The 23,928-nt window shown below is 44.9% G+C and overlaps 1 long non-coding RNA gene across 1 annotated transcript in view; it reads right to left on the reverse strand.

The window, feature by feature from the left end:
* Nucleotides 1-8,548: 8,548 nt before the first annotated feature.
* Nucleotides 8,549-23,928, reverse strand: part of LOC136793698 (uncharacterized) — a 70,103-nt gene continuing 54,723 nt past the window's right edge. The window contains exons 11-15 of the long non-coding RNA XR_010839314.1: nucleotides 23,720-23,898; nucleotides 18,425-18,603; nucleotides 13,414-13,592; nucleotides 12,585-12,674; nucleotides 8,549-9,599 (exon numbers count right to left, since the gene is read on the reverse strand). This is a non-coding gene — a long non-coding RNA (uncharacterized lncRNA). The remainder of the gene's footprint in view (nucleotides 9,600-12,584; nucleotides 12,675-13,413; nucleotides 13,593-18,424; nucleotides 18,604-23,719; nucleotides 23,899-23,928) is intronic.

A 23,928-nucleotide genomic window follows, 5' to 3' on the forward strand; every position in this document is an offset into this window, starting at 1 on the left:
ATTATCAGGGCCTCTGTTAGGGAGAGCCTCAGGACCTCATTTATGGACAGCATCAAGGCTTACTTTGGGTCAGTTTCAGGACCTTGGTAAGACCTGGGTCAGGATATTAACTCAGGATAGTATCAGGACTTTAGATATTGGTGGCAGCTGGGCCTTAGTTAGAGAGAGTGTCAGGGCCTGAGTTAGGAATATCATTATGGCCTTTGTTAGGTATAGTGTCAAGGACTGAGCTAGGAGTAGTGTCAGGGCCTTTGCTAGGGACAGTGTCAGGGCCTGAGTAAGGACGAGCTTCCAGGCCTCAGTTTGGGACAGGTTCACAGCCCCGGGACTAATTTCAGGACGTTATTTAGGGACAGCATCAGGGATTTAGTTAGCATAACAGGAGGCATTCCTACAAGCGCCTTGAAAGCCAACACACGCAAATGCAGAAGTAAACCATGCACTCTGGTATAAAGGAATATTCCACAGAAGTTGAGTACATTTTGTTTAAGGTCAGTAAGAGTTTAAACATTATTTTTTTAAGAAAACTATATTCAGAAGATGAAAGAATTTCATCCTAAAGAATCTCTTTAGCTAAATTAGACATCAGCAAAAGACAAGGTTACGTTCAGGTCTAGGGCTAGTGTCAGGTAATGACCTAGGTTTGGAAACAAGCCCTTAGTTACTTAGAGAATGAGGGCCTAATTTAGGACCTGTGCCAGGGCTTCGGGTAGGGATAGTGTCAGAGCCTGATATAGGGAGAACGTGAGAGCCTGAGTGAGGCCTAGCGTCAGGCCCCTAGATGGAGACACTGTCAGGGCATGACTTAGGAGCAGCATCAGGGTGTTTGTGGAGTCAGCATTCGGGTCATAGTTAAAGAAATGAGCAGGGCTTGAGTGAGTCACAGAATCAAGGCCTCGGTTAAGGAAAGCTTGAGGGCCTGAGTTAGGCACAGCCTCACGTCTTCAGTTAAGGACAGCGACAGGGCTCTCTTAGGGACAGTGTCAGAACCTTGGATAGAAATGTGTCAGGATATTAGCTCAGGATAGTGTCCGGATTTTAGTTATTGATTGCAGCAGGACCCATGTTAGGGACAGATTCCAGGCCTTAGTGAGAGACAGTGTCAAGACCTTTGTTACTGAGAGCATCAGGGCCTTGTTTAGAAGCAATGTTAGGGCTTCATGTAAAAGTAGCATCCCGGACTGGCTTGGGGTGAGCGACAGGGCCTGAGTGAGGCCTAGCGTCATTCCTGTAGGTGGGGACACTGTCAGGGCGTGACACAGGAGCAGCATCAGTGCCGTTGTTGGATCAGCATTATGGTCTTCGTTAAAGACATGAGCAGGCCTTCTGTTAGGGACAGCGTCACGGCTTACTTAGCGATATTTTCAGGACCTTAGTAAGAGATGGGTTAGTAAATTAGCTGAGGATAGTGTGAGGACTTTAGATATTGATGGCATCAGGGCCTTAGTTAGGGAGTGTCAGGCCCTGACTTAGGCCTAGCATCCAGGCCTTAGTTAGGGACAGTGTCACGGCGTGGGGAATTAGTTCAGATCCTGACGTCGGCACAGCATAAGGGCTTCAGCTAGCATAAGAGGCAGGACATTAGCTAGGGACAGGGTTAGGGTAAGTCTAGGGATTGTGTCAACAAATGACCTCGGGATAGTGTCCAAACCTTAGTTACTGATAACCTCAGGGCCTTATTTAGGACCAGCATCCGGGCCGGACTTAGGGCAAGCAACAGGGCCTGAGTGAGGCCCAGCTTCAGGACCCTAGCTGGAGACACTGTCAGGGCATGATGTAGGAACAGCATCAGGGCCTTTGTTGGGTCAGCATTCGGGTCATAGTGAAAGACATGAGCAGGGACTGTGTTAGTCACAGAATCAAGGCCTCACTTAGGGAAAGCTTCAGGGCCTGAGTTAGGCACAGCCTCAGGTCGTCACTTAAGGACGGCAACAGGGCTTTCTTTTGGAAAGTATCAGGACCGTGGATGGAAATGAGTCAGGATATTAGCTCAGGACAGTGTCCTTTTTTTAGTTATTGATTGCAGCAGGGACCATTAGGGACAGCTTCCGGGCCTTAGTGAGAGATAGTGTGAAGGCCTTTGTTAGGTTTAGTCAGGGCTTAGTTAGGGAGAGTATTAGGGTTTCATTTAGGATAAGATGCAGGACATTAGGTTGGGACAGAGTCAGGTTCCGGGCCAGGGATAGCATCAGGAAATTACCCAGGAAATGCGTGAAGACCTTCGTTATTGAGAGCATCAGGGCCTTACTTAGGACCAACGTCAGGGCCTAAATCAGGACCACTGGCAGGGCTTCATATACAGACAGCGTCAGAGCATAACAAAGGTACAGCCAAAGGGCCTAAGTGAGGCTTATCTTGAGGGCCTGAGTTAGGGACACTGTCAGGGCATGACTTAGGAGCAGCAGAAGGGCCTCTGTGTGATCAGGGTAAGGGTCTTCATTAAAGACATTATCAGGGCCTCTGTTAGGGAGAGCCTCAGGGCCTCATTTTCGGACAGGATCAAAGCTTACTTTGGGTCAGTTTCAGGACCTTGGTAAGACCTGGGTCAGGATATTAACTCAGGGTAGTATCAGGATTCTAGATATTGGCGGCAGTTGGGCCTTAGTTAGAGACAGTGTCAGGGCCTGAGTTAGGAGTAGCATTATAGCCTTTGTTAGATATAGTGTCAGGGACTGAACTAGGAATATTGTCAGGGTCTTTGCTAGGGATAGTGTCAGGGCCTGAGTTAGGACGAGCCTCCAGGCCTCAGTTTGGGACAGGTTCACAGCCTCGAGACTAATTTCAGGACGTTATTTAGGGACAGCATCAGGGATTTAGTTAGCATAACAGGAGGCATTCCTACAAGCACCCTGAAAGCCAACACACACAAATGCAGAAGTAAACCATGCATGCTGGTATAAAGGAATATTCCACAGAAGTTGAGTACATTTTGTTTAAGGTCAGTAAGAGTTTAAACATTATTTTTTTAAGAAAACTATATTCAGAAGATGAAAGAATTTCATCCTAAAGAATCTCTTTAGCTAAATTTGACATTAGCAAAAGACAAGGTTACATTCAGGTCTAGGGCTAGTGTCAGGTAATGACCTAGGTTTGGAAACAAGCCCTTAGTTACTTAGAGAATCAGGGCCTAATTTAAGACCTGTGCCAGGGCTTCGGGTAGAGACAGTGTCAGAGCCTGATATAGGGAGAAGGTGAGGGCCTGAGTGAGGCCTAGCGTCAGGCCCTAGATGAAGACACTGTCAGGGCATGACTTAGGAGCAGCATCAGGGCGTTTGTGGAGTCAGCTTTCAGGTCATAGTTAAAGACATGAGCAGGTCCTGAGTGAGTCAGAGAATCGAGGCCTCAGTTAGGGAAAGCTTGAGGGCCTGAGTTAGGCACAGCCTCTCGTCTTCAGTTAAGGACAGCGACAGGCCTCTCTTTGGGACTGTGTCAGGTGGGTGGATAGAAATGTGTCAGGATATTAGCTCAGGATAGTGTCCGGATTTTCATTATTGACTGCAGCACGGCCCATGTCAGGGAGAGATTCTGGGCCTTAGTGAGAGATAGGGTGAAAGTCTTAGTTAGGATCAGTGAGCGCCTTAGTTAGGGAGACTATTAGGGTTTCAATTAGGATAAGATGCAGGACATTAGCTTGGGACTGAGTCGTGATCCGCGCCAGGGATAGTGTCAGCAAATGACCTGGGTTGGTGTCAAGACCTTAGTTATTTAGAGAATCAGGGCCTAATTTAGGACCTGTGTCAGGGCTTCGTGTACGGTCAGCGTCAGAGCCTGACATAGGGAGAAACTCTAGGCCTGAGTGCGGCGTAGTGTTAGGGACACTGTCAGGGCATGACTTAGGAGCAGCATCAGGGCGTTTGTGGAGTCAGCATTCGGGTCATAGTTAAAGAAATGAGCAGGGCTTGAGTGAGTCACAGAATCAAGGCCTCGGTTAAGGAAAGCTTGAAGGCCTGAGTTAGGCACAGCCTCACGTCTTCAGTTAAGGACAGCGACAGGGCTCTCTTAGGGACAGTGTCAGAACCTTGGATAGAAATGTGTCAGGATATTAGCTCAGGATAGTGTCCGGATTTTAGTTATTGATTGCAGCAAGACCCATGTTAGGGACAGATTCCAGGCCTTAGTGAGAGACAGTGTCAAGACCTTTGTTACTGAGAGCATCAGGGCCTTGTTTAGAAGCAATGTTAGGGCTTCATGTAAAAGTAGCATCCCGGACTGGCTTGGGGTGAGCGACAGGGCCTGAGTGAGGCCTAGCGTCATTCCTGTAGGTGGGGACACTGTCAGGGCGTGACACAGGAGCAGCATCAGTGCCGTTGTTGGATCAGCATTATGGTCTTCGTTAAAGACATGAGCAGGCCTTCTGTTAGGGACAGCGTCACGGCTTACTTAGCGATATTTTCAGGACTTTAGTAAGAGATGGGTTAGTAAATTAGCTGAGGATAGTGTGAGGACTTTAGATATTGATGGCATCAGTGCCTTAGTTAGGGAGTGTCAGGCCCTGACTTAGGCCTAGCATCCAGGCCTTAGTTACGGACAGTGTCACGGTGTGGGGAATCACTTCAGATCCTGACGTCGGCACAGCATAAGGGCTTCAGCTAGCATAAGAGGCAGGACATTAGCTAGGGACAGCGTTAGGGTAAAGTCTAGGTATTGTGTCAGCAAATGACCTCGGGATAGTGTCAAGACCTTAGTTACTGATAACCTGAGGGCCTTATTTAGGACCAGCATCAGAGCCAGACTTAGGGCAAGCAACAGGGCCTGAGTGAGGCCCAGCTTCAGGCCCCTAGCTGGAGACACTGTCAGGGTATGACTTAGAAGCAGCATCAGGGCGTTTGTGGAGTCAGCATTCGGGTCATTGTTAAAGACATGAGCAGGGCCTGAGTGAGTCAGAGAATCGAGGCCTCAGATAGGGAAAGCTTGAGGGCCTGAGTTAGGCACAGCCTCTCGTCTTCAGTTAAGGACAGCGACAGGCCTCTCTTTGGGACTGTGTCAGGTGGGTGGATAGAAATGTGTCAGGATATTAGCTCAGGATAGTGTCCGGATTTTCATTATTGACTGCAGCACGGCCCATGTCAGGGACAGATTCTGGGCCTTAGTGAGAGATAAGGTGAAAGTCTTAGTTAGGATCAGTGAGTGCCTTAGTTATGGAGAGTATTAGGGTTTCAGTTAGGATAAGATGCAGGACATTAGCTTGGGACAGAGTCATGATCTGCGCCAGGGATGGTGTCAGCAAATGACCTGGGTTGGTGTCAAGACCTTAGTTACTTAGAGAATCAGGGCCTAATTTAGGACCTGTGCCAGGGCTTCGGGTAGGGACAGCGTCCGAGCCTGACTTAGGGAGAACGTCTAGGCCTGAGTGTGGCCTAGTGTCAGCCCACTAGCTGGAGACACAGTCAGGGCATGACGTAGGAACAGCATCAAGGCCTTTGTGGGGTCAGCATGCCGGTCATAGTGAAAGACATGAACAGGGCCTGTGTTAGTCACAGAATCAAGGCCTCAGTTAGGGAAAGCTTCAGGGCCTGAGTTAGGCACAGCCTCAGGTCTTCACTTAAGGACGGCAACAGAGCTTTCTTTTGGAAAGTATCAGGACAGTGGATAGAATTGAGTCAGGATATTAGCTCAGGACAGTGTCCTTTTTTTAGTTATTGATTGCAGCAGGGACCATTCGGGACAGATTCCAGGCCTTAGTGAGAGATAGTGTGAAGGCCTTTGTTAGGTTTGGTCAGGGCTTAGTTAGGGAGAGTACTAGGGTTTCATTTAGGATAAGATGCAGGACATTAGCTTGGGACAGAGTCAGGTTCCGGGCCAGATATAGAGTCGGGAAATGACCCAGGAAAAGCTTGAAGACCTTAGTTATTGAGAGCATCAGGGCCTTACTTAGGACCAACGTCAGGGCCTAAATCAGGACCACTGGCAGGGCTTCATATACAGACAGCGTCAGAGCATAACGAAGGTACAGCCAAAGGGTCTAAGTGAGGCTTATCTTGAGGGCCTGAGTTAGGGACACTGTCAGGGCATGACTTAGGAGCAGCAGAAGGGCCTCTGTGTGATCAGGGTAAGGGTCTTCATTAAAGACCTCTGTTAGGGAGAGCCTCAGGGCCTCATTTTTGGACAGCATCAAGGCTTACTTTGGGTCAGTTTCTGGACCTTGGTAAGACTTGGGTCAGGATATTAACTCAGGATAGTATCAGGACTTTAGATATTGGCGGCAGCTGGGCCTTAGTTAGAGACAGTGTCAGGGCCTGAGTTAGGAATATCATTATGGCCTTTGTTAGGTATAGTGTCAAGGACTGAGCTAGGAGTAGTGTCAGGGCCTTTGCTAGGGACAGTGTCAGGGCCTGAGTAAGGACGAGCTTCCGGGCCTCAGTTTGGGACAGGTTCACAGCCCCGGGACTAATTTCAGGACGTTATTTAGGGACAGCATCAGGGATTTAGTTAGCATAACAGGAGGCATTCCTACAAGCACCTTGAAAGCCAACACACGCAAATGCAGAAGTAAACCATGCACTCTGGTATAAAGGAATATTCCACAGAAGTTGAGTACATTTTGTTTAAGGTCAGTAAGAGTTTAAACATTATTTTTTTAAGAAAACTATATTCAGAAGATGAAAGAATTTCATCCTAAAGAATCTCTTTAGCTAAATTAGACATCAGCAAAAGACAAGTTTACGTTCAGATCTAGGGCTAGTGTCAGGTAATGACCTAGGTTTGGAGTCAAGCCCTTAGTTACTTAGAGAATGAGGGCCTAATTTAGGACCTGTGCCAGGGCTTCGGGTAGAGACAGTGTCAGAGGCTGATATAGGGAGAAGGTGAGGACCTGAGTGAGGCCTAGCGTCAGGCCCCTAGATGAAGACACTGTCAGGGCATGACTTAGGAGCAGCATCAGGGCGTTTGTGGAGTCAGCTTTCGGGTCATTGTTAAAGACATGAGCAGGGCCTGAGTGAGTCAGAGAATCGAGGCCTCAGTTAGGGAAAGCTTGAGGGCCTGAGTTAGGCACAGCCTCTCGTCTTCAGTTAAGGACAGCGACAGGCCTCTCTTTGGGACTGTGTCAGGTGGGTGGATAGAAATGTGTCAGGATATTAGCTCAGGATAGTGTCTGGATTTTCATTATTGACTGCAGCACGGCCCATGTCAGGGACAGATTCCGGGCCTTAGTGAGAGATAGGGTGAAAGTCTTACTTAGGATCAGTGAGTGCCTTAGTTAGGGAGAGTATTAGGGTTTCAGTTAGGATAAGATGCAGGACATTAGCTTGGGACAGAGTCATGATCCGCGCCAGGGATAGTGTCAGCAAATGACCTGGGTTGGTGTCAAGACCTTAGTTATTTAGAGAATCAGGGCCTAATTTAGGACCTGTGCCAGGGCTTCGGGTAGGGACAGCGTCCGAGCCTGACTTAGGGAGAACGTCTAGGCCTGAGTGTGGCCTAGTGTCAGCCCACTAGCTGGAGACACAGTCAGGGCATGACGTAGGAACAGCATCAGGGCCTTTGTGGGGTCAGCATGCCGGTCATAGTGAAAGACATGAACAGGGCCTGTGTTAGTCACAGAATCAAGGCCTCACTTAGGGAAAGCTTCAGGGCCTGAGTTAGGCACAGCCTCAGGTCTTCACTTAAGGATGGCAACAGGGCTTTCTTTTGGAAAGTATCAGGACAGTGGATGGAAATGAGTCAGGATATTAGCTCAGGACAGTGTCCTTTTTTTAGTTATTGATTGCAGCAGGGACCATTCGGGACAGATTCCAGGCCTTAGTGAGAGATAGTGTGAAGGCCGTTGTTAGGTTTAGTCAGGGCTTAGTTAGGGAGAGTACTAGGGTTTCATTTAGGATAAGATGCAGGACATTAGGTTGGGACAGAGTCAGGTTCCGGGCCAGGGATAGCATCAGGAAATGACCCAGGAAAAGCGTGAAGACCTTCCTTATTGAGAGCATCAGGGCCTTACTTAGGACCAGCGTCAGGGCCTAAATCAGGACCACTGGCAGGGCTTCATATACAGACAGCGTCAGAGCATAACGAAGGTACAGCCAAAGGGCCTAAGTGAGGCTTATCTTGAGGGCCTGAGTTAGGGACACTGTCAGGGTATGACTTAGGAGCAGCATAAGGGCCTCTGTGGGATCAATGTGAGGGTCTTCTTTGAAGACATTATCAGGGATTCTATTAGGGATAGCCTCATGCCCTCATTTATGGACAACATCAAAGCTTACTTTGGGTCAGTTTCAGGAGCTTGGTAAGACCTGGGTCCGGATATTAGCTCAGGATAATGTCAGGACTTTAGATATTGTTGGCAGCTGGGCCTTAGTTAGAGACAGTGTCATGGACTGAGTTTGGGAGAATTTCAGGGGCTGAGTTAGGTGTAGTCAGGGCCTTAGTTATGCTAGAGACTCCAAGACCTTCCCTGAGTTCTAAAGGGCAGATTCGAACAGTTGCTAATCATGGAAATGAAGGAATGCACAGACCAAAGAAGAACCGAATAGAATGAACAGTGCAGCCTTGGGCCAAGATTCTGGTTTTTGCCTCAACGGATACAGTTAAGAGCATATTTGGGCTCTTTAGCAACCTAACCCCCCCCACACAAAATAGAAGATTTTAGTCTTCATTCCAGAGGAGGTCCTCAAGAGACCATCTGAGGTCAGGTTATATTTAGTTAAGGCCCTGTACACACAGCAATCCTTAGGACACCTGTCGCCTTAAACCATTGGTGTAAAACTCCTCACCAGATCCTCCTGCATTGGGACACACGGTTTTTGAGGGTAGGAGTTTTCTGTGTCCCCCTTTGGCTGCCAAAGGAGTAAAGCTATTCTTTTCTACTTCCTGAAAACCTCTCTCTCTGAGATTTGATTTGGCACTGGTGCACAGAGGTTGAGTTTTCGAGATCAAATTTAGTACCCAATGTGGGGCTGACTTGGGGATCCCCCTGTGGGTCCCCTGACTTGATCGGACACTGAGATTTTCTGCACACTAGTCTCTTTCGAGAGAGTGTAAGGTTGGAGAATTCCTTTAGAGGCCAAACCACCTGGGACCCTTGCCTGGAAAGGCCAAGCCCCAGTCATCCCAGCAGTTAGAACTCTAGGGCAGGAGTAGATGGTGGAAGAGGAACCACCCTAGCAGCTGCCGAGGCCGTCTTTGCCTTGAGGACGTTCCTCTGTTCCTCCTGCCTGGACTGCCCTGAATGTCCTACTCCAAGGGATTATTTTGGGGAACCAGAAAAATAGCATTTGGGATGTTGCAGCACCTCATCCAGTGTGTGGTAACTCCCCTGGCAAGCAGTCTGAGGTCCTTTTAGCCCTGTACATTTGGGGGAACCTTGGTTCCCATTTGGGTGACTTTTCATTCCAGGAAATCTCATTTGGAAGGTGAACCACTTGGACAGAGGTCACAGGCTAAGTTGAGACTTGGAAGCTGATTTGAGTCTTGTGCTGTTTGGTTGTTGGTTTCTCTTTGGTTTCTGGTTCCTTTGGTTTGAGGCTTCCATTGGTGTTTAGGATTTTGTTTTGTTCTTAGTCCGTGTGTGAGTGTTCCATGGTTCAAACATAAGAAGTGCTTCTTCTTCAGTTCCATCTGAGAGCCAATGGGCAAAATCCTGGCAGACTGGTCAACCTATAGTTGTAAACCTAAGAGTAAGAAAAGAATGAAATTCTATTGTAATTTTGTCTGGCCAATGTATGGATACATTCTTGAAAAATGAGGAAAGGTGGTCTTTGAATGGTAGCCTAAATGACTATACTATCCTTCAGCTAGAGTTATTTTGTCACAGGAGGAGAAAGACAAAAGAAATTCCATATGTTCAAGCATTTATGAAACTACGTAATAAAGAAGGTGAGCGGCTAGGTAACAGGCTGATGGTACAAAGAGAAAAGAAAGTCACTTTGTACTAGAGCTCATTGTGTCTGAATGCAGAAAAAAATAAGGGACAACATAAGATGGATACAGAAGGTGGTGAACATTTGTGAAAAGGGAACATGGAGGGAAGAGTTGTGCCTGACCACGTTTTCTAAGATGGATTTTGTTGGAAGTGGGTTAGGGCAAGCCTGCATTTTGTTTCTCCCTCCAAAGTTTACTTAGAATGCTGCTTTTGATTGTGAACAGCTGGTGAGTTCCTTTGCCTGTGTCTGTGATCTGTATTTTTGTTTGAAATCTCTTTACTTTGGTTCAGTGAATAAGTGTTTTTTGGCCAATTCTAACTGTTCTTTTGATCTCCAGCTAACTTTGGGATGCTTTAGAAGGCCCTTGAGCTATCTCAGAGAGAAATGTTTGATTAGTATATTAAATTACATGGAATTCCTAAAAATCTAGTATGTCCTGGTAAAATTGGAAGTCCTTCCCCTCAAGCTACTTAGGACTTGGAGCAATTGGATAAATGAAACCTCTGTATTGAAGTGTGTATTTATGAAAGTTACTGTGTTGGCTTCATTTTGCCCCGATGTTTAAGAGGAAAGGAAAATTACCTAGTGAAGTTATCAGAATGTAATGACTCATGATGTATCACTGTTTGCTTTAGGTCTACTGCTAAAAGCACATGTACAATGCTTGTGTGACAATTGGGTATGAATAATAAAATGTATGGCCTATAAAAAGTGTTTTGTCATTAACATACCTCTGAGCATGTTCACAATACCTGATCAGTATTCCCCCAAAGTGGATTAACTAGGCAAATAACAAGGAGGCCTAGCACTGAGAGGGACATGATCTACACCAGGGCCAAACAGCTGAATCATTCTGGCACTGAGGGATTGACATTTTGATCATCAGTGCTTTCTATTGAAAGACTTGGAATCAAAAGGGAAAAAAACTCTTCATGTATTGAGGTGTGAGGAAGTCTCTCTGGCTTATACATGGTTTAACTTAAATTATACTGACCAGAGTGGCCTGTTTTGTGGCCTTTTAGATACGAATTGTACATCTGCTTTGGCATTGAGGAAGGGAATGCATTTTACAGTCAAAAAGGAGTAACTATGGTTCAGACATCCAAGATAAACCTAAGTGACCTTTGTAGATGTGATTTAGATGCATTCTTGAATTCTTTTTCTGTTTTCTTTTTAAGTTTTTTTTTTGATGTGGACCATTTTTTAAGTCTATTGAATTTGTTACAATATTGTTTCTGTTTCATGTTTTGGTTTTTAGGCCACGAGGCATGTGAGATCTTAGCTCCCTGCCCAGGGCTCAAACCGGCACCCTCTGTGTTAGAAGGCGAAATCTTAACCATTGGGCCACCAGGTAAGTCCCCGTATAACTGTATTGTTGAAATTGAATTTCTGAGCTACATCAGACTCAGGATGCCACTAGCCATTCTGAAAACAATGTCTGCTGGTAGCTGCAACCGTACGTTTTCAAGGACTCCTATCTTAACTATTAAATTTCAAACAGTGACTTTAGATCAGATACTAATAGAAAGATAAGACATATGTGTAGTGTTCAGTAGCTCCTGTTATGGATATGTCAATACTACATCAGAAGTTAAAACCTACTTAGGTAGAATTAGACAACTGGCTACGAAGTCTCTCTGAAGTGCCAGTTCCAGACCAGGTTTCAGGCTTATTCTGCTGAATTCCTAAGGGGATGCACACTTTGGGATGGCATCAGGACTTTAGTAAGGACAGTGTCAGGACCATGGTAAGAGATGGATCAAGATATTAGCTCAGGATAGTGTCAGCACATTAGTTATTGGCGGCAGCAAGGCTGATTTAGGGACAGCTTTAGGGCCTTAGTTAGGGACAGCATCAGAACCTGAGATAGACCAAATATCAAGGCCTAGGCTAAGACTAGGGTCAGGGCCTTTGTTAGGGACAACCTCAGGGCCTCACTTAGGGACAGTGTCAGGGCTTACTTAGGGAAAGGGTCAGTTAGGGTTAGGGCACGGTTTAGGATTAGAGTACAGCTTAGGTTTAAGCATTTGGGTTAGGGCACGGGTTAGGATTAGGGTATAGTTTAAGGTATGTCTATGGTTTAGAGTTAGTGTATGGGTTAGGTTTAGGGTATGCTTTAGGGTTGGGGTATTTATGAAACCTCTCCCACTCTACCGATATCACTTAGCAGGTAAAGTAATATTATTTCAGCTCCAGGAATGGAGAAGAATATAGACACTAGGATAAGACAAATAACACACACATTATAAATAAATCTCATTAGGATTTTGTTTGTAACCTGTACATTAAAACACCAGTGCTTAGGAAATCTATTGGAGGCAGAAGCAGTAAAGGGTAGTTTTATGGGAATAACATCACAGATTTTCTGTAGAATACACAGATTTTGACTGGTTAGCAAGTCAAGGAGGCATCCTTTTGTTCTGAAGATATAAACCCTCTTCTAAATTGAGCTCTTATTGGAAATTAGACATTTTCTCTTGCTGTTGTATTGTTTTGTATTTGCATGATTATTCTGCTTGCATCTCCCTTGTTAAACCGTTGATTTGGGAAAGAATGCCATTACTGAAAAGAGTTAACAGAATTTTTCTCAAAAACAGAAGGAAATGGTTCTCACCTAACTATTAAGAAATAATCTCTATACTGGTGTACGGACAGAATTATGATTCAGGGATAATAATCCTATGTTGTAACAAGGGAAATTTAAAAAAATTAAGGGAAAAGATAATATTTTACCACTTGCCATCCTTTCCCACTCCGTGAAATGACCAGTATAATGTGGAGAATTCTCATTTTATCCAGGTGTTCCTTACATCTGTAAGTAACCTACACGGGAAAGGATCCAAAGATGAATAGATCGATACATACATATAATGAACCAGATGCTGTACACCTAGAACACACACCACAATTTTTTATCCACTTGGCTGTGATACTAGATAACAATTAAATTTTAAAAAACACACAAGAAGTAAGGAGATATAAGCTCTTGGGCGTTTGCCCTGGCACACTGCACTCTAATTTGCAGCCTACTAACACAATTTCCAGGAAGCCTCTGTTGCAGGAAAACCCAGAGTTGGAAATGGAGAAATGCTGCCGCCTTGTGGCCGTTTCCCGCAAGAGCGGCTTTAAACGCATAGCTATGGGTCACTTAACATTCACAAGGACTCGGGCCTCTAAAAGACACCTGCCCTCAAAAAAAATGTCCTGAGCTAGGCAGTGTCCAAAAACATTCAAAGCAGGCACACGTGTCAAAGAGATAGTATGAAGAGGTAAGTTTTACTCACTCTTTATCAAAAAAAGGAAAATGGAGAAAAGCTCAACATCAGGAATTATCAGACTCCTCTAACCTACAAAGAGCTTTCAACTCACCCAAGTTAACTACCGTCAGCCAAAAGACTACAAACAATAAATGCTGAAGGGGTTTTAGAGAACTCTGTTCCCTCTAGCTGCTGAGGAGATGTATAGTTGTAACAGCCAATAATGAGAACAGAAAGGAGCTGCGTTTTACATTAAACAACTGAGCCACCATTCCACCCAGAACACCCACAGCTGAGCCTCTCACCTGAGAAGACACAGGCTGCAAGAGCTGCACTCCACGAGTTTTCACAGTAGCCAAGACACCGAAGCAACCAAAATGTCCATCAACAGATGAATGGATAAGAAGAGCTGGTCCGTGGACACAGTGGACTCTCAGCCATGGAAAACAAGGAGACACTGCTCTTTGAGGCACCATAGATGAGCCTAGAGATAATCACCGAACATGAGTTAAGTCAGAAAGCAAAAGACATACCGTATGACATCACTTATAGGCGTTATCTAACAGCTGACACAAATGAACATATTTCCACAAAGAAAGACACTCACACACTTGGAAAACAAACTAAGCTTATGTAAAATGAAAGGTGGGGGGAATGGATAAATTAAGATTCGTGTCACCGTGTGTACAAATACATATATCAAAGAGACCGACCATATAGCAAGGGAGGTCACCAGGTCACTCTGCAATAATTTACGTGGGAAGAGGATCTGTACAAGAATATGTATATATATATATATATATATATATATATATATATATATGTGTGTGTGTGTGTGTGTGTATATGTGTATATATATACAAAACGTACAAACGAACCAGATTGTGTACACATAGGACCAACAATATTCTAATCATTACCGCGATCAAAAGAATTAAAAGAGCGAACAAGAAGTAATGTGACATAAACTTCTGGGGTTTCTTCCTGGCACATTCCATTCTAATTTACAACCTGGGAACAGGACTTCCAGAAGGGCTCTGCTGCCCTAGTAACCAGATGTGGGAATGTAGCAATGCTGACGCCTTGTGGCCGTTTCCCACAGCAGCAGCTTTAAAGTCAGTGCTAATGGTCACTCAATATTCACACACATTGGAGGCTTGTCAATGACACCTGCCCTCCAAGAAAAATATTCTGGGGTAGAAAATCGACCCAAAAATTCAAAAGAGGGCAACCTTCCAAGAAGACAATTTCAAGAGGTTTATTGTACTCACAGTTTCTTTTTCTGTTTTTGTTTAACAGAATAAAAAAAGGCGTGGAAAAATGCTGAATTCGGTATTATTAAAGACACGCAAATACACGCTACAAAAACCTATCAGGTCACACCACTCAGAATGGCCATCAGCAAAACTTCTGCAAACAATAAATGCTGAAGGGGTGGTGAAGAAATGCGTACCCTCGGTTCTAAGCGGGACGTGGTAAGAGCCCCTAAGGAAAACACAGTGGAGTTGCCTGGAAAGGGTAAACATTGAGCGACCGTTCAATCAAGCATACCCACTGCTGGGTCTATCACCTGAGAGGATGAGAATCAAAAAGACACGGGCTGGCAATCCTGCAATCCAGCAATGTTTACCGTAGCCAACACTTGGAAGCAATGAAAATGTCCATCCACAGAGGAATGCAGAAAGGAGAAGTGGTCCGTGTACACGATGGAATAGTACTCCAGTGAAAAGTAGAAATTCCATTTTAAAAACAGATATAAGTAACGAGACATCAGCTTTGGGGGATTTCTCCAGACACATTCCACCGTACTTGATAACCGAGGAACACCACTGGCAGGAAGGTCTGTTTCACTAGTTACCAGAGTGGGAAACGCAGGAATGCTGCAGCCCTCTGGCCGTTACCTGCAACAGCAGCTTGAAAACCCGTGCTAATGGTCACTTCATGTGCACAAGTACTGGAGGGCTGTCGATGAAACCTGCCCTCAAAATGTCTAGAGGGAGGTACTGGCCAAAATATTTCAAAATGTGGCACATACTTCAAGAAAAGAATGTGATGAGGTAAGCTACACACACAGTTTGAAGAAAAAAAGGACATCCCTGAAAGCTCAATTTCGAGGCTTTATGAGACGCATGCAAATCCAACCACAGAGGTATCGGCTCACACCAGTCAGAAGAACCATCAGCAACAAAACTACCAACCATTCATGCTGAAGGGGTTGTGGAGAAGTGCATACCCTCTAGGTTAAGTGGGACTTTGCCGCCAGCCGCGGCGGGTCCTCAAAGTGTAGCAACAACCGACGAGAGGGGGTAGGGAACTGAACGCACCAAGGTATGGGGTCAGAAGGGCACAAGCAACTGACGGTTGCAAGGCAAGTTTAATAACAAAGCATAGCCATATATATACCCCTAAAGCAGGGAATTTGCTTCGTCACGCCTTATCGGCATCAGCTGGTTGGTTGGCTTCCCGGCTTGGTCACACCTTATCAGCATCAGCTGGTTGGTTGGCTTCTCGGCTTCTCCCTCAAAGGCACCAATTTCCCCTCCAGGGTTGCTTTTCCTAGCTTTAGGGAACAACCAGGGACTCCCAGTAACTGAGCAGGTCCCTGGAGCGATTTGGCCAAAGACCATCTCCTTTTTTATGTTCATACCATAAAGTCCAGGAGGCATACCAAGGAGAGTACAGTCGGGCCCTGAGGCCTATGAGGGTCTGAGTGGCGCCTTCCTCAGAGGGCAATGGTCGCCACAGGACTTCACCTGGTAAGAGGCACTAATGGGAACAGAATGGAGGTGCCTTTACAAGGTAAACACTGACTTACGACATGATCCAGCAGGCCCACTCCTGGGCCTATAACCTAAGAAGACAGAAGTGGAAAGACACAGGCAGGCAAATCTGCATTGCAGGAGTATTACAATAGCCAGGACATGGAAGCAACCAGAAAGTCCATCAACAGATGAGTGGACAAAGAAGAACAGGGACCTGTACAGACGGAATATTAGCCAAGGAATAAAAATGAAACAATGCCATCAACAGCACCATAGGTGAGGCTAGAGTTAATCACGCACCTTGCAGTAAGTCACAGAGCGAAAGATACATATCCTACGATATCACTTATAGGTGTTCCCTAAAAATTGACATCACCTAAGATATTTCCACAGAGAAAGGCAATCACAGATGCAATAAAGAGATTTATGGTTCACCCATGGACAGGTGTGAGAATTGTGTACATTAGGAAATTGGGTTTAAGAGAGATATACAAACACAGGTGAACTACATAATCACCAAAGGCCTACGGAACACCAAGAGAAGAGTACTCAACATTGTGTCATAAGCTACATGGGAAAAGGATCCAAAGAAGACTAGATACATGTTTATGTGTAAAAGAGCCACATCTTTCACACCTACAACAAGCAAAACACTGTAATCAACCTTGGTGTGAGAAAAATTGAACATTAAATTAAAAGACGAACAAGTAAGCAGTGAGACACAAACTTAAGGGGCTTTTTCCTGGCACATTCCATTCTAATTGACAACCTAGAATAGGACTTCCACGGAGGCTCTGTTGCCCTAGTAACCAGGTTTGGTAAAGGAGACCTGCTGCCGCCTTGTGGCCGTTTCTCAAAACAGCAGCTTTAAACCCAGTGCTAATGGTCACTTGATATTCAAAATCATTGCAGGCCTATAAATGACACCTGCCCTCAAAAACAATTCTTGGGTCGTAAATCGAGGGAAAAAACTCAAAAGACATGCACATTTCAAAACGACAATTTCAAGAGGCATATTTTGCACACATTTTGTCTTCTCTTTCTTTCTTTCTCTTGTGATAAACAAAAGGGCATGGAAAAATGCTCAACGTCAGGAATTAATAAAGCCATGCAAATCCAGTCGACAAAAACGTTCACCCACAGTCGTCCGAATGATCATCAGCCACAGAGTCTACAAAGAACTAATGCTCAAGGTGTTTTAGAGAACTCTGTGCCCTCTAGCTGCCGCTGGGACGTAACCTGGTAACAGCTAGTAGTGAGAACACAGTGGAGGTGCGTTGAAAGGTAAAAATTGAGCTAACATGTAATCGGGTAGGCCCACTGATGGGCCTATCTCCCGAGTAGACCAAAATCCAAAAGACACAGGCTGGCCATCCTGCACTGCAGCAGCATGTACCATAGCCAAGACTTGGAAGAAACCCAAATGTCCATCAAGAGAACAATGCACCAAGAAGAAGGGGCCCATGTACACAATGGAATATGAGCCACGGAAAAGCATGGAACAGTGCCGCTGGCACCACCGTCGAAGGATCTAGAGACAATCACCCAAAAGGAAGTACGAAAGAAACCGAAATATAAATATCCTATGACATCACTTATAGTTGTTACTTAAACATTGATACCCATGAAGTCATTTCCAAGAGAAGGCCGTGCATAGATTCAGCAAACCAACTATGCTTGACCAAGTGGGAAGGTGTAAGGAATGTGTGAATTTGGATATGGGGGTTTACAGACATGTAGTGACACATATGAAATATAGAATCACAAAATACCTAAGGAATACCAAGAGAGGTCGACTCAACACTCTGTAATAACCTACACGGGAAAGGATCCAAAGATGAATAGATCGATACATACATATAATGAACCAGATGCTGTACACCTAGAACACACACCACAATTTTTTATCCACTTGGCTGTGATACTAGATAACAATTAAATTTTAAAAAACACACAAGAAGTAAGGAGATATAAGCTCTTGGGCGTTTGCCCTGGCACACTGCACTCTAATTTGCAGCCTACTAACACAATTTCCAGGAAGCCTCTGTTGCAGGAAAACCCAGAGTTGGAAATGGAGAAATGCTGCCGCCTTGTGGCCGTTTCCCGCAAGAGCGGCTTTAAACGCATAGCTATGGGTCACTTAACATTCACAAGGACTCGGGCCTCTAAAAGACACCTGCCCTCAAAAAAAATGTCCTGAGCTAGGCAGTGTCCAAAAACATTCAAAGCAGGCACACGTGTCAAAGAGATAGTATGAAGAGGTAAGTTTTACTCACTCTTTATCAAAAAAAGGAAAATGGAGAAAAGCTCAACATCAGGAATTATCAGACTCCTCTAACCTACAAAGAGCTTTCAACTCACCCAAGTTAACTACCGTCAGCCAAAAGACTACAAACAATAAATGCTGAAGGGGTTTTAGAGAACTCTGTTCCCTCTAGCTGCTGAGGAGATGTATAGTTGTAACAGCCAATAATGAGAACAGAAAGGAGCTGCGTTTTACATTAAACAACTGAGCCCCCATTCCACCCAGAACACCCACAGCTGAGCCTCTCACCTGAGAAGACACAGGCTGCAAGAGCTGCACTCCACGAGTTTTCACAGTAGCCAAGACACCGAAGCAACCAAAATGTCCATCAACAGATGAATGGATAAGAAGAGCTGGTCCGTGGACACAGTGGACTCTCAGCCATGGAAAACAAGGAGACACTGCTCTTTGAGGCACCATAGATGAGCCTAGAGATAATCACCGAACATGAGTTAAGTCAGAAAGCAAAAGACATACCGTATGACATCACTTATAGGCGTTATCTAACAGCTGACACAAATGAACATATTTCCACAAAGAAAGACACTCACACACTTGGAAAACAAACTAAGCTTATGTAAAATGAAAGGTGGGGGGAATGGATAAATTAAGATTCGTGTCACCGTGTGTACAAATACATATATCAAAGAGACCGACCATATAGCAAGGGAGGTCACCAGGTCACTCTGCAATAATTTACGTGGGAAGAGGATCTGTACAAGAATATGTATATATATATATATATATATATATATATATATATATATATATATATATATATATATATATGTGTGTGTGTGTGTGTGTGTGTATATGTGTATATATATACAAAACGTACAAACGAACCAGATTGTGTACACATAGGACCAACAATATTCTAATCATTACCGCGATCAAAAGAATTAAAAGAGCGAACAAGAAGTAATGTGACATAAACTTCTGGGGTTTCTTCCTGGCACATTCCATTCTAATTTACAACCTGGGAACAGGACTTCCAGAAGGGCTCTGCTGCCCTAGTAACCAGATGTGGGAATGTAGCAATGCTGACGCCTTGTGGCCGTTTCCCACAGCAGCAGCTTTAAAGTCAGTGCTAATGGTCACTCAATATTCACACACATTGGAGGCTTGTCAATGACACCTGCCCTCCAAGAAAAATATTCTGGGGTAGAAAATCGACCCAAAAATTCAAAAGAGGGCAACCTTCCAAGAAGACAATTTCAAGAGGTTTATTGTACTCACAGTTTCTTTTTCTGTTTTTGTTTAACAGAATAAAAAAAGGCGTGGAAAAATGCTGAATTCGGTATTATTAAAGACACGCAAATACACGCTACAAAAACCTATCAGGTCACACCACTCAGAATGGCCATCAGCAAAACTTCTGCAAACAATAAATGCTGAAGGGGTGGTGAAGAAATGCGTACCCTCGGTTCTAAGCGGGACGTGGTAAGAGCCCCTAAGGAAAACACAGTGGAGTTGCCTGGAAAGGGTAAACATTGAGCGACCGTTCAATCAAGCATACCCACTGCTGGGTCTATCACCTGAGAGGATGAGAATCAAAAAGACACGGGCTGGCAATCCTGCAATCCAGCAATGTTTACCGTAGCCAACACTTGGAAGCAATGAAAATGTCCATCCACAGAGGAATGCAGAAAGGAGAAGTGGTCCGTGTACACGATGGAATAGTACTCCAGTGAAAAGTAGAAATTCCATTTTAAAAACAGATATAAGTAACGAGACATCAGCTTTGGGGGATTTCTCCAGACACATTCCACCGTACTTGATAACCGAGGAACACCACTGGCAGGAAGGTCTGTTTCACTAGTTACCAGAGTGGGAAACGCAGGAATGCTGCAACCCTCTGGCCATTACCTGCAACAGCAGCTTGAAAACCCGTGCTAATGGTCACTTCATGTGCACAAGTACTGGAGGGCTGTCGATGAAACCTGCCCTCAAAATGTCTAGAGGGAGGTACTGGCCAAAATATTTCAAAATGTGGCACATACTTCAAGAAAAGAATGTGATGAGGTAAGCTACACACACAGTTTGAAGAAAAAAAGGACATCCCTGAAAGCTCAATTTCGAGGCTTTATGAGACGCATGCAAATCCAACCACAGAGGTATCGGCTCACACCAGTCAGAAGAACCATCAGCAACAAAACTACCAACCATTCATGCTGAAGGGGTTGTGGAGAAGTGCATACCCTCTAGGTTAAGTGGGACTTTGCCGCCAGCCGCGGCGGGTCCTCAAAGTGTAGCAACAACCGACGAGAGGGGGTAGGGAACTGAACGCACCAAGGTATGGGGTCAGAAGGGCACAAGCAACTGACGGTTGCAAGGCAAGTTTAATAACAAAGCATAGCCATATATATACCCCTAAAGCAGGGAATTTGCTTCGTCACGCCTTATCGGCATCAGCTGGTTGGTTGGCTTCCCGGCTTGGTCACACCTTATCAGCATCAGCTGGTTGGTTGGCTTCTCGGCTTCTCCCTCAAAGGCACCAATTTCCCCTCCAGGGTTGCTTTTCCTAGCTTTAGGGAACAACCAGGGACTCCCAGTAACTGAGCAGGTCCCTGGAGCGATTTGGCCAAAGACCATCTCCTTTTTTATGTTCATACCATAAAGTCCAGGAGGCATACCAAGGAGAGTACAGTCGGGCCCTGAGGCCTATGAGGGTCTGAGTGGCGCCTTCCTCAGAGGGCAATGGTCGCCACAGGACTTCACCTGGTAAGAGGCACTAATGGGAACAGAATGGAGGTGCCTTTACAAGGTAAACACTGACTTACGACATGATCCAGCAGGCCCACTCCTGGGCCTATAACCTAAGAAGACAGAAGTGGAAAGACACAGGCAGGCAAATCTGCATTGCAGGAGTATTACAATAGCCAGGACATGGAAGCAACCAGAAAGTCCATCAACAGATGAGTGGACAAAGAAGAACAGGGACCTGTACAGACGGAATATTAGCCAAGGAATAAAAATGAAACAATGCCATCAACAGCACCATAGGTGAGGCTAGAGTTAATCACGCACCTTGCAGTAAGTCACAGAGCGAAAGATACATATCCTACGATATCACTTATAGGTGTTCCCTAAAAATTGACATCACCTAAGATATTTCCACAGAGAAAGGCAATCACAGATGCAATAAAGAGATTTATGGTTCACCCATGGACAGGTGTGAGAATTGTGTACATTAGGAAATTGGGTTTAAGAGAGATATACAAACACAGGTGAACTACATAATCACCAAAGGCCTACGGAACACCAAGAGAAGAGTACTCAACATTGTGTCATAAGCTACATGGGAAAAGGATCCAAAGAAGACTAGATACATGTTTATGTGTAAAAGAGCCACATCTTTCACACCTACAACAAGCAAAACACTGTAATCAACCTTGGTGTGAGAAAAATTGAACATTAAATTAAAAGACGAACAAGTAAGCAGTGAGACACAAACTTAAGGGGCTTTTTCCTGGCACATTCCATTCTAATTGACAACCTAGAATAGGACTTCCACGGAGGCTCTGTTGCCCTAGTAACCAGGTTTGGTAAAGGAGACCTGCTGCCGCCTTGTGGCCGTTTCTCAAAACAGCAGCTTTAAACCCAGTGCTAATGGTCACTTGATATTCAAAATCATTGCAGGCCTTGGGCTTCCCTGGTGGCGCAGTGGTTGAGAGTCCGCCTGCCGATGCAGGGGACACGGGTTCGTGCCCCGGTCTGGGAAGATCCCACATGCCGCGGAGCGGCTGGGCCCGTGAGCCATGGCCGCTGAGCCTGAGCATCCGGAGCCTGTGCTCCGCAACGGGAGAGGCCACAACAGTGAGGCCCGCATACCACAAAAAAAAAAAAAAAAAAAAAAAAAAAAAAAAAAAAAAAAAAAAAAAAAAAAAAAATCATTGCAGGCCTATAAATGACACCTGCCCTCAAAAACAATTCTTGGGTCGTAAATCGAGGGAAAAAACTCAAAAGACATGCACATTTCAAAACGACAATTTCAAGAGGCATATTTTGCACACATTTTGTCTTCTCTTTCTTTCTTTCTCTTGTGATAAACAAAAGGGCATGGAAAAATGCTCAACGTCAGGAATTAATAAAGCCATGCAAATCCAGTCGACAAAAACGTTCACCCACAGTCGTCCGAATGATCATCAGCCACAGAGTCTACAAAGAACTAATGCTCAAGGTGTTTTAGAGAACTCTGTGCCCTCTAGCTGCCGCTGGGACGTAACCTGGTAACAGCTAGTAGTGAGAACACAGTGGAGGTGCGTTGAAAGGTAAAAATTGAGCTAACATGTAATCGGGTAGGCCCACTGATGGGCCTATCTCCCGAGTAGACCAAAATCCAAAAGACACAGGCTGGCCATCCTGCACTGCAGCAGCATGTACCATAGCCAAGACTTGGAAGAAACCCAAATGTCCATCAAGAGAACAATGCACCAAGAAGAAGGGGCCCATGTACACAATGGAATATGAGCCACGGAAAAGCATGGAACAGTGCCGCTGGCACCACCGTCGAAGGATCTAGAGACAATCACCCAAAAGGAAGTACGAAAGAAACCGAAATATAAATATCCTATGACATCACTTATAGTTGTTACTTAAACATTGATACCCATGAAGTCATTTCCAAGAGAAGGCCGTGCATAGATTCAGCAAACCAACTATGCTTGACCAAGTGGGAAGGTGTAAGGAATGTGTGAATTTGGATATGGGGGTTTACAGACATGTAGTGACACATATGAAATATAGAATCACAAAATACCTAAGGAATACCAAGAGAGGTCGACTCAACACTCTGTAATAACCTACACGGGAAAGGATCCAAAGATGAATAGATCGATACATACATATAATGAACCAGATGCTGTACACCTAGAACACACACCACAATTTTTTATCCACTTGGCTGTGATACTAGATAACAATTAAATTTTAAAAAACACACAAGAAGTAAGGAGATATAAGCTCTTGGGCGTTTGCCCTGGCACACTGCACTCTAATTTGCAGCCTACTAACACAATTTCCAGGAAGCCTCTGTTGCAGGAAAACCCAGAGTTGGAAATGGAGAAATGCTGCCGCCTTGTGGCCGTTTCCCGCAAGAGCGGCTTTAAACGCATAGCTATGGGTCACTTAACATTCACAAGGACTCGGGCCTCTAAAAGACACCTGCCCTCAAAAAAAATGTCCTGAGCTAGGCAGTGTCCAAAAACATTCAAAGCAGGCACACGTGTCAAAGAGATAGTATGAAGAGGTAAGTTTTACTCACTCTTTATCAAAAAAAGGAAAATGGAGAAAAGCTCAACATCAGGAATTATCAGACTCCTCTAACCTACAAAGAGCTTTCAACTCACCCAAGTTAACTACCGTCAGCCAAAAGACTACAAACAATAAATGCTGAAGGGGTTTTAGAGAACTCTGTTCCCTCTAGCTGCTGAGGAGATGTATAGTTGTAACAGCCAATAATGAGAACAGAAAGGAGCTGCGTTTTACATTAAACAACTGAGCCCCCATTCCACCCAGAACACCCACAGCTGAGCCTCTCACCTGAGAAGACACAGGCTGCAAGAGCTGCACTCCACGAGTTTTCACAGTAGCCAAGACACCGAAGCAACCAAAATGTCCATCAACAGATGAATGGATAAGAAGAGCTGGTCCGTGGACACAGTGGACTCTCAGCCATGGAAAACAAGGAGACACTGCTCTTTGAGGCACCATAGATGAGCCTAGAGATAATCACCGAACATGAGTTAAGT

Source organism: Kogia breviceps, chromosome 2 (assembly GCF_026419965.1).
Source record: "Kogia breviceps isolate mKogBre1 chromosome 2, mKogBre1 haplotype 1, whole genome shotgun sequence".
Classification (NCBI taxonomy): domain Eukaryota; kingdom Metazoa; phylum Chordata; class Mammalia; order Artiodactyla; family Physeteridae; genus Kogia; species Kogia breviceps.